Genomic DNA, 10749 nt, shown 5'->3' with positions numbered 1-10749 from the left:
ACTTTCTTCGTGCTCTGATAGGAGCATTTATCTGCTGGTTCCCTTTTTCTTCGTGCTACGAAAGGACATGTCACTCATATGAGAAGAATTTTATGGTCCAGTAAAATTTTTACAGCTTACTTTGTGAAATTGAAATAACACAAAACTAAACTTTCACCTCAAACCGGATTTTACATGTACAAAAATTTTGCGTGTGCTTCAGTACTACGACATGAGGCGTCCAGAACCCTTCTGACGATTACGGAGACGCTTCCAGCATATTTCTCCGTGCTATGACACTTTATAAACTACGTTTCCCCCTCTCATCGAATTTTACGTGCTTATTTTACTCTGATGGTAGGGTATCTTTGGACCTCTGTATAAATATATCAAGAAAATTTTCAAGTTTATTCGAGATCGCGATCTTAGGAATATATTGTAAAAATTACAGCCATTTGCTGTGCACAGCTGTCCTGGAGTCGGAAGTTCAGTTTTGTTACCCAAAAACCTTGTTTTTGGGGTGTTTCTCGATAACAGATAAAGATTTTTGAAAATGTGAAGATAGTACTTCTAGATAAATGCCTGGAGAATATACAGTTGAAATTTTAGCAAATTTCTTCGGTTAATTATTATTCAGATATCGCCTCATACCGGATTTTACATGTGTATTTAACGTGTATAAGTAGGGTAACTTTGAACCTTTGTATCTCTGGAACGGACACAGATATCCAGAAAATTTTGAAGGTTGTTAGAGATCTAGATCTTGCGAATATATCCTAAACAAAATTCAGCCATTTGCTGTCCTTAGCCGTCTTGTAATCCGCGGCTCGGCTTTGGTGCCCAAAAACCATGTGTTTGAAGTGTTTCTCGATAACGGACAAAGATTTTTGCAAATGGGAAGAAGGCAGATCTAGATAAACGCCTGGAGAACATATCTGACATCTGAGCAATTTGCTGCAGCTAGTTGTTTACATATCCGCTGCTGGCAGGAAAAAAACCGGTGAAAAATGCTTTTTTTTGGTAGTTTCAGAAACTGTCCATGACCTAAATGGTACCTCCATATGACCCTTACGGAGCACCTGTAGACCACATCAAATGCTAAAAGAACCAACCAATTTGCTCCATTTGCCTAAGCTAGAAGAATTGTGTAATACATAAACCTTTATCCTGGTACTGCAGGCAACGGCCTTGCCGCAGTGGATACACCGGTTCCTGTCAGATCACCGAAGTTAAGCGCTGTCGGGCGTGGACGGCGTTTGGATGGGTGACCATCTGGGCCGCCATGTGCTGTTGCCATTTTTCGGGGTGCACTTAGCCTCGTGATGCTAATTAAGGACCTACTCGACCGAATAGCAGCGGCTCCGGTCAAAGAAAACCATCATAACGACCGGGAGAGCGGTGTGCTGACCACATGCCCCTCCTATCCGCATCCTCAGCTGAGGGTGATACGGCGGTCGCAAGGTCCCGATGGGCCACTTGTGGCCTGAAGACGGAGTGCTTTATCCTGGTACTGTAGAACAGTTACAGAAAGACAATCCTTCTATTGGAAATGCAGATGGTCCTTAGTCCAAGGGCTACACAAAACGCTTTTGATCTTACCTTTCTGTCACCAATAGGGCCAGAGCTACGAGCCCTTGAAAAATTTCGTTTTTATGCGCGGCGGTTTGGAACTTCCTGATAGCGCATGCCTTCGCGTCTTGGCGGCCGAGGCAGCAGGTTCTCCACATTCCTCTTCAACCAAAGAAAGACTGGTACAGTGCTTACGAATATCTTCAGACTTAGCTCTTACTAAATGAGCTGCCACAAAAGAAGACATCGAAGTCTGACACGACAGTTCCGCTAGACGCTGCCTCTGGCTGCCTTGCCTTCCGATTTAGGCACATTTCTCGGATGCTTTCTCGAAAAGTTTCAGCACCAGCATTAATAAGCGTTATAGCACTGCACACATGGGATAAGAGCCATTGGTTTCAGTTAAACAAAGTACGTCATTCAGTAAATTACAAAACAAACTTGTTTAAATATCTTTGATTGACACAAGGGCTAAGAGTATTATCGGTACAACAAAATTACGTGTGCCTCTGCATACCGTCATTTTCCGAAAACCTTTAGACATCTTGCACCATCCACGAAATGGCTACACTATCTGGATGATTCACCTTGAATTCAGCTCCTTTGCTTTAACAGAAACACAAAAACCGTTCAGACATACTTAATGAGATTTATTTTTATAAACATCTACTTTTCCTATTGACAAGTAAACTGATCAAAAGCGTTTTGCACCATGCACCATCACGATATGTGCAGTGGTTTGTGGGGGGGGGGGGCTTCTTACATCTACACCTGCATCTACATGACTACTCTGCAACTCACACCTAAGTGCTAGGCAGAGAGTTACTCGAACGTCTTTATTTCTTCCACTCTCAAACAGTACGTGCGAAAAACGAACATTTAAAACTTTCCGGCTAAGCTCTACTTTTCCTAATACGTTACGAAGTTCATATTTCCCTTTGTAGATGGGAGACAATAAAATATTTCGTACTCAGAGGAGAAACTTAGAGTTGATATTTCGTAAAAAGATCTCGCCCAACGAGAAATGCCTATGTTCTAATCATTGGCATTCCAGAGCGCGTTTCACATTCGTGACTCTCTCCCCATTTTCGAGATAATACGAAACGAGCTACCCTACTTTGAACTTTTTCAATGTCACCTATCAATACTTTCCAGTAAGACATCATAAGGCACATCAGTATTCCAGAAGAGTACGGACAAGCATAGTGTAGGTAGTCTCCCTAGTAGCTTTGTTGCATTTTCTACCTGTTCTGCCAATAAAATACGATCGCTCGTTCACCATCCCCACAATTTCTTTGTCGTTGTTCCATTTTAAGCTGTTCGTCTTTGTAATTCCTCTGTGTTTAGTTGTAATGACTTCTTTCGATTTGTGTCATTAACGGTGTAATTGAAATAACCAGATTACGTACAACAAAGGACACATAACATTTTCTCGGGAAAAGTCAGAAATCACTTCCGTTTTACTCGATGACTTACCGTCATTTATTATGAAATGTAACCTTTTGGCAGGTAAGTACAAATCCATTCGCACAAGTGCGACGGTACTCAATACGCCGTTTGTGAGGAACAGCATAAAAACCTCTCTGGGAACATAGAAATATGGAAATAATCTGATATCCCCTGCCCACGCGACTCATTGCTTCCTGTAAATAGAGTCCCATTTGTGTTTCACAAAAACGATGTTTCCATTCTTCGTGTTGACTATGTTTCAATAGATCGTTTTCTTCGAGGTAATTCGTAATGTTCGAGGACAGTATATGTTCCAAAGCCCTACTGTAAATCGACATCCGTGACATGGATCTATAATTAGCTATATTTCCTCTCTTGACTAGCTATGCAAATACTGAACTTTCCAGTCCTTAGCTACAGATTTTTCATCGAGTGGATGGTTGAGTATGATTGCTAAATATGGAGCTATTACATCACCATACTCTGAAAGGAACCTAACTGATACACGGTCTGGACCGGAACACTTGCCTGTATTAAGTGACTCAAGCTGCATCGCTACACCGAGAATATTCGAAAAAGCGTGTTTTCAACTTCGCTTTACTGTCATTGCCAATGGCAACATTAGCATTCTGTCGAGCAGTGAAGGTATCGATTGTATCTTGCCACTACGTACATTACATAACCTCTTTGGATTTTCTGCCATATTTCGAGGCAGAGCTTCTGAAAATTATTAATAGCATTTCACACTGAAGTTTGCGCTAAATTTTCTGTCAAGGGTCGCAAGGAATGAAAGAATACTCATTATGGAGCATAAAAAAATAATTGGCCAGGTGCGAGTAGTATTCGCTCACTGAGAGTTCGAACAAAGTCAGTTATGTAAGTAGACAGTTGATGCATTCCGGGAATCGAGACAGTCGACCATTTTGGCTGTTACTAATATTAATATGAGCAAGATATCGGTACAGGGGAATCCAAGATTTTTGAGAATGTTTTAATTTCAATAACGTAAATGTGATATAAAGTTGTGCAGTAGGCAGGCGGCCATTATTATAATAATCAGCAGTTCTACGTTCAGGCTGACTGAGTCGCAATGGTAACAGCCAAACATCAGGCAAGGAATGACTTTATCGCTCATATGACGCCTTTCGGAATTTATCCATTGTCAGATATACAGGAGCGATTACTTCACGGAGATATGACGTTTCAAGTTGCATGTGAAACAACTTGAAACGCCATATCTACGTGCAGTAATCGCTCCTAGGTATCTGATGACGGATACACTACGAAACGCGTCATATGAGCAATAAAGTCATTCCTTGCCTGATGTTTGACGGTTACTATTGTGACGTAGGTTGCAAGTGCTACTCTGAGATGAAGAGGTTAGCATAGGAAAGGAATTCGTGGCGGGCCGCATCAAACCAGTCAGTAGACTGATGCCTAAAAAAAAAAAAAAAAAAATTGCGACCCAGTCAGCCTGAGTGGAGAAGGACTGATTGTTTTATTTTCGAGTTCGAGATCGGATAACAAATGACAAAAGAAATATTTATTCATGAGACATAATTAGAAATTAACAATTTTCAGATTTTTTCCTTTACTTTTACTGTGAAACCTTGGTTCTTGCCAAAGTTCATGAATCTAGGTTAACGGGAAATACCCCATAGCACTTGATGAGCGAGTTGGCGAGTGCCAAAATATGTGATATAAATGGCCGTACGTTTTGATTGCACTGACTTAGAAGCTTCAGTGTCCATAGGGACCATAGAAACCAGTATCAAGGCATAAATTTCAACTTGATACGTAGACCTGTTCCTGAGAAAAAAGGTTTTTAACAATCGGATAGACAAATAGACAGACGACTTGGTCCTGCAAGCGATCCGTTTTTACCAATTCAGGTACGGAACCCTAAAAGTAAATTTACTGTAAAATAAAAAGGAAACAATAACCAAAATGAAGCCAGCCTGTTTTAAGATTCACAGCCATGAAATCAGAATATGGTGGATAACATTCAGTGCTACGATGCTCCACCACATGCATTATTAACATGATTGTACCCTCATTGTCATGCTGTCCACAAGGCGGTGGAGGAGTCACTGCTCAAGTGGTCACGCTTCTCGATGGCCACCCTCATGATGTCGTCCACCGTGTGCGGAGGGTTCCTGTGTCGACGTGCTGCAATTTCCCAAGAAGAGAACATTTCAACAGGTATCTCTGGCAGTCTGTTTGGTTGAATCCTGCCTGTTCACGAGTGTGCTCGTGGATTATTTCAAACCAGTAACCCCAACTGCCCACTCTTGAAATAATCAAACTCCCACGTATAAAACAGCTCCTCTGAAGTTGTGGCACATGAACAACGAACGTATAGTAAAACAGTTTTCCTTTCATTATTATGCGGGGTTGTAAGCGAGAAAAAGTTTAGTGAAGGTTGCAAAGTACTCTGATTCTCAGGCAGAGGATGAATGATATCGGCGCAGTTTGTGTGCCGTGACTTACGCTGGCTCAAAACATATACGCATTGTCTAGCTTTAATACAGGGTCTATCACCTCAAACTCGCACCGTAAATACTGCATCGACGGGAAGTACTACAAATTCACAGAATAGGTTGGTAGTCAGGCCCTCGTATTGTTAGACAATAAACAGAATGTAAGTGTATTTTTTGTGCAAACATATACTTTTTAAAACTGAACAACTTCTATTGACATTAACAAAGTAACAGTAAGGTAAATTACAATGTCAGCGGTGTTTGTGACAGGATTGTAGTGCGAGCCATTTACGAGATATCGTATTTTGAAAACTTCCCGCACCGACACTTGAATGTACCATTCAACCTGTGTAGTAATGAAAATGCTGTGTGGCTAGGGCCTCCCGTCAGGTAGACCAGTCGCCTGGTGCAAGTCTTTCGAGTTGACGCCACTTCAACGACTTGCATGTCGATGGGAATGGAATGATGTTGATGAGTCCCTGAGCCGAGAAAAATCTCCGACCCAGCCGGGAATCGAACCCGGTTCGTTAGGTATGACATTCTGTCACGCCGACCACTTTTTTTTCTTTTCTTTTTGTTCGGTACTGTTCGTTGCGTTTGCTCTGGGGGGGACGTCACAAGACATTCGTTCAAGTTGATCGTTAATTCCTTTACTCAGTTTTTTTATTACAGAGGGCGAGCAGCCCTCTGACCGAACACGCTGAGCTACGGTGCCGGCAACCACTCAGCTACCACGGACGGACACCTATGTAGTTGCTAGGTACGATGGTCTTACGCTTGCTTACAGTGCGCTTGTGTGTTCCTTGAGTACACTGCGACTTGCTAGTCACTTAGTATGTGACTATCCAAGCAGTAGGTCGTCAGTGGACGACGGGATTTACCTATGCAGAAAAAGCCGATATGCTCATGACGGAGAGTGTAGGAAGAATGCAGTCTGTTCTTGCACGGTGTATAAGGTAAGATATCCCAATAGACGTCAACCGTCTCGGTTGTTTCTATCAGCCTCTTCAACCAGTCACGTGAAAGAGGTAGTATAACTCCTGGGCAAGATAACAGAAGTAAACAAGTGATGACAGAAGAGGCCAATCGACATAGTTTCCATCCCTGTCACATTTCTCTGCATCAAGAGCTGCATGGAAACGATTATGAGAATCACGTCAACTTCTGTACGCGGACATTAATATAGGATACTCCAGATGTATCTTATTTAGTGATGAAGCTACATTTACCTATCATGGCCGGGTAAACCGCCGAAACATGCTCTATTAGACTGTACACAACCCCCGTTGGCTTCGTCAGGTAGAACGTTAGTGTCCATGAAGCCATCAGATAGACCGCTGTTTCATAGATGGACACTGAACGAGCAAAAATATCGCAGCCTCCTAACAGATCATCTTCCTTTGCAGCCGACGAGGAACCTGTAGTACCAACATGGTGTTTGTCCAGTTCATAGTGCACGAAGTACTATAGCATGTCATTAGAAGTTGTTTGAAAATCAGGGGATCTGTACCTCGCCCTGCCCGTTCCTAGGATTTGACGCCTGTAGACTTTTTCTGCTGCGAATCTGAAAGACGCTATCTACAATGACATGTGTAGCAGTGGTCGTTTTGAATTTGAACACAACCTGTGATGGTCAGTTGCCTCATTAGTGGTCGGAATACACATAATTAGAGTATACGTGTTATTCTTTAGTGTGTGCTACCACAGGTACTGTACAGATGTCGATGTGGGAACTTTTCAGAATATGAAATCTCGTAAACGACCCGCACCAAAATCGTGCAACAAACACCACTGAATAATGCACATGCACGGACACAACCGCAAGAAACTTCTTTGTTTTATAAGAGGCTACCGAGGTTACCGATATGTTTTAGACCATCTTCAGATCTACCACCGTGATGGTAGGTAAACGGAGTAGACTCCACGAACCGTCTACCATCGTGGTGGTAGGTCTGAAGATGGCCTAAAACAGACCGAAACGGGTAATCTCCTACAAAAAAGAAGTTTATTGCGGTTTTGGCTGTGCATTTGCATTTTCAAATAATAAAAAAGAGAACCGCTGTACTCTAACACAAGAGAATTGTTCTAAAAAACTGCAAACACCACTGACATTCTAACTTACTTTACTCTTAGTCTGTTAATGTCAATAGGCAGTGTTTCATTTTAAAAAGTGTATTTTTACACAAAAAATACTCTTTCCAAATGTTATTGCAATCTGTTTATCGGCTAATAATATGAGCCCTGTATGTTACTTACTGTGTCAAATCTTTAACGGAAGATTATACCTCTTAATGAGCAATATTTTAAAGTTTTGAAATTTTGCTCAAAATTATTTAAAATGCTACAGATCTTCTTTTTTTGCCCCTGAATAGTTTTAGCCATTTACAGAGGATTGGCGCCGGCCTATCGTGCCACTTGACATTCCATGGCGGGTCTGAGCTGCCGAAAGTGACCCAACTCGTTTATCCCGCTTCCCTGCCCTTCTTTCGGCCTTCCTCTGGAAGGTTCTGGATGCTACCGCCTCACCTACAGGAGACCGTCCTTCACCCGCGACCGTAGCGATCGCGCGGTTCCAGACTGTAGCGCCTAGAACCGCTCGGCCACCCTGGCCGGCTTTCTCCCTTCCTCTCACCCACACAGCACCTGCTGGAAGCTGCCTAGAGGACATACTGAACGTATCACCGTCACCGGCTCACTAGCAGCCGCACTAGCGAAGGGATTAATTTTTATTGTATTTTAAACTTCAGTTGTAAAGAAACAGTGTCTGTGTACATTTTAAAGTAATTTTGACCGAAGAACAACAACATGGCCACTGACAGCGTCCCAGGTTCATCACCCCCTCCATGTTCTTTTTAATTGTTTGGGCCTCTCTCTGCTTCGTAACATAGTAATGATTGAACTTTGATAAAAGTTAATTGTCTGAGAATTAAAGAGGTCAAAGGAACAACAATTAGTCTGAGGCTGTTTGTGAGGAACAGTATAAAAACCTCTCTGTATATATAGAAATATGGAAATAAATTGATATTCCCTGCCCACGCGACTCATTACTTCCTTTAAATAGAGACCCATTTGTGTTTAGCGAAAACGATGTTTTCGTTCTCTTGTTGACTTTGTTTCAATAGATCGTTTTCTTCGAGGTAATTCGTAATGTTCGAGGATAGTATAGGTTCCAAACTCTTAAGTTATATTTCCTCTCTTGTCTAGCTGTGCAAATGCTGAACTTTCCAGTCGTTAGCTACAGATTTTTCATCGAGTAGGCGGTTGTGTATGATTGCTAAATATGGAACTATCCATCACATGGAGCTCCGAAAGGAACCTAACTGATACACGGTCTGGACCGGAAGACTTGCCTTCATTAAGTGATTCAAGCTGCATCGCTACACCGAGAATATTCGAAAAACCGTGTTTTCAACTTCGGTTTACTGTCAGTGCAGCTGAGTTGAGCAGTCAGTGACCATAATTGTTTACATTTTTTTTTTTTGTAGCAAAATGCGTGAATTCAGATCGTTCATACAAAACCTTAAGTCACCCAGCACCGTGGAAAATAGAGGATGACAATTATTGAAGTGTATGAAAAAAAGTAAATTAGTTACAAACTACCGCATTCACACAATATATTGAACATGTAAACGTCACTACAGATATTTGGATTAAGTTACGACATGTTTGATATGTCTGCCATCTTGACGATGATGCCGCGCAGACGAATAGCGAAACTCTGCATGACCCGCTCAAGTGTCTGAACATCGGTGCTGTAGACGGCCTCCTGAATTGCTGTTTTCAGCTCAGCAGTGGTTTTTCGGTCATTGTTGCACACCTTGTCTTTAATATACCACCACAAAAGCGAGTCGCATATGTTCAATTCCGGAGAATATGGCGGCCAATCGAGGCCCAGGCCAATGTCCTTTGGATACCCCAGAGCAGGAATGCAGTCCCCAAAGTGCTCCTCCAGGACGTCAAACTTTCTGCTGCTTCGATGGGGTTGAGCTCCGCTTCCATGAATCACATCTTGTCGAAATCAGGGTCACTGTGCATAATGAGAATGAAATCATCTCCCAAAACCTTCACGTACCGTTCGGTAGTCACCGTGCCATCAAGGAGTATATTACCGATTATTCCGTGAGCGGACATTCCACACCACACAGTCACCCATTGAGGGTGAAAAGCGGATTCTCAGTCCCACAAATGCGTCAATTTTGCTTATCGACGAACCCATCCAAATGAAAGAGGGCCTCGTCGCTAAAGCAAACGCGCATACCAATTCCCAACATGCTCCTGGCCAACCGTGCAGTTTGAACGTCCTAAAGCAAACTGTTCAGAAGTTATGACGATTTTGTTCCATATAGTTCAATAATTGTCTCCCTGCAAAAACAAATATTGAGTATCTCAGCAAGGGCTGCTCAGTCAAACCAGAATGCGAAAGTGCTTACAGAAGTAGTTAAATCCAAAGTGCAAGAAAAATCCACGAAAGATTAAGAGAATAATATCCATAACATTAAAACTGAGACGTTAATTTACACTGGGTAAAGCCACAGAATAAAAACAATTCAGGAGGAATATTCAACATTAATAATAAGCTCAAGGCAAATGGAATCAGAGTGCTAAATAAAATCACACTATGCAAGACAAACAGAATACACATAAAAGTTATTCTGGTTAACTGTGTCCACAAGCCCTCTCAAATTACAGAATGACCGTAAATCAGAATTATCACTAAGCTTAATTTACACCTAAACAATTTTATTCCCGGATGCACATGTATCCTAATCACAAATACTATTTGGTTCGGTGAATCCTACTGTATGAATAGTCCGAAATAATCTTAGACTGTGTTTTCAAAAGAAGGGGTGATCTGTTGTTCATAGATCAGTTGCCAGCAGTGAAGTAGTCATACAGCCAACTTTAACACAAAGTAACGGCCCATGTACGCCACTCAGTGTGCTAAGCAGGCAAACTTTGCAAAAACTTGCTGTGTACCTAAAAAGCGCTATATGTGAAACACTCACACACTCGCTCAAGACGCTGCCTCTATTCGTGCTGTCCAGGAACATTTTCTTTTACTTTAATTATTTGCTGCCATTTACAAATTACCTGCCAGCTTGTTATAAGTTAAATCGTATTTCACAACACGTAACTGTACACGTACACAGTGTAAAACTTATCTTATTCTTCTTATTTTTAATAAAATCTAACAATATTGCAGCAATTAAGAAAGAAGTAATTGATCTAAGACGTAAAGGTTTACATATAGAAGACAGGAAGACAGAAAAGA

General features: G+C 41.7%; 1 pseudogene; it reads left to right on the top strand.

Annotated features, from left to right (window-relative positions):
• Nucleotides 1-1157: 1157 nt before the first annotated feature.
• Nucleotides 1158-1275, top strand: LOC124597730 (annotated as a pseudogene).
• The last annotated feature ends 9474 nt before the right edge of the window (nt 1276-10749 follow it).

Source organism: Schistocerca americana, chromosome 2 (genome assembly GCF_021461395.2).
Source record: "Schistocerca americana isolate TAMUIC-IGC-003095 chromosome 2, iqSchAmer2.1, whole genome shotgun sequence".
Taxonomy (NCBI): Eukaryota; Metazoa; Arthropoda; class Insecta; order Orthoptera; family Acrididae; genus Schistocerca; species Schistocerca americana.
This window is presented reverse-complemented; position numbering and strand designations above follow the sequence as displayed.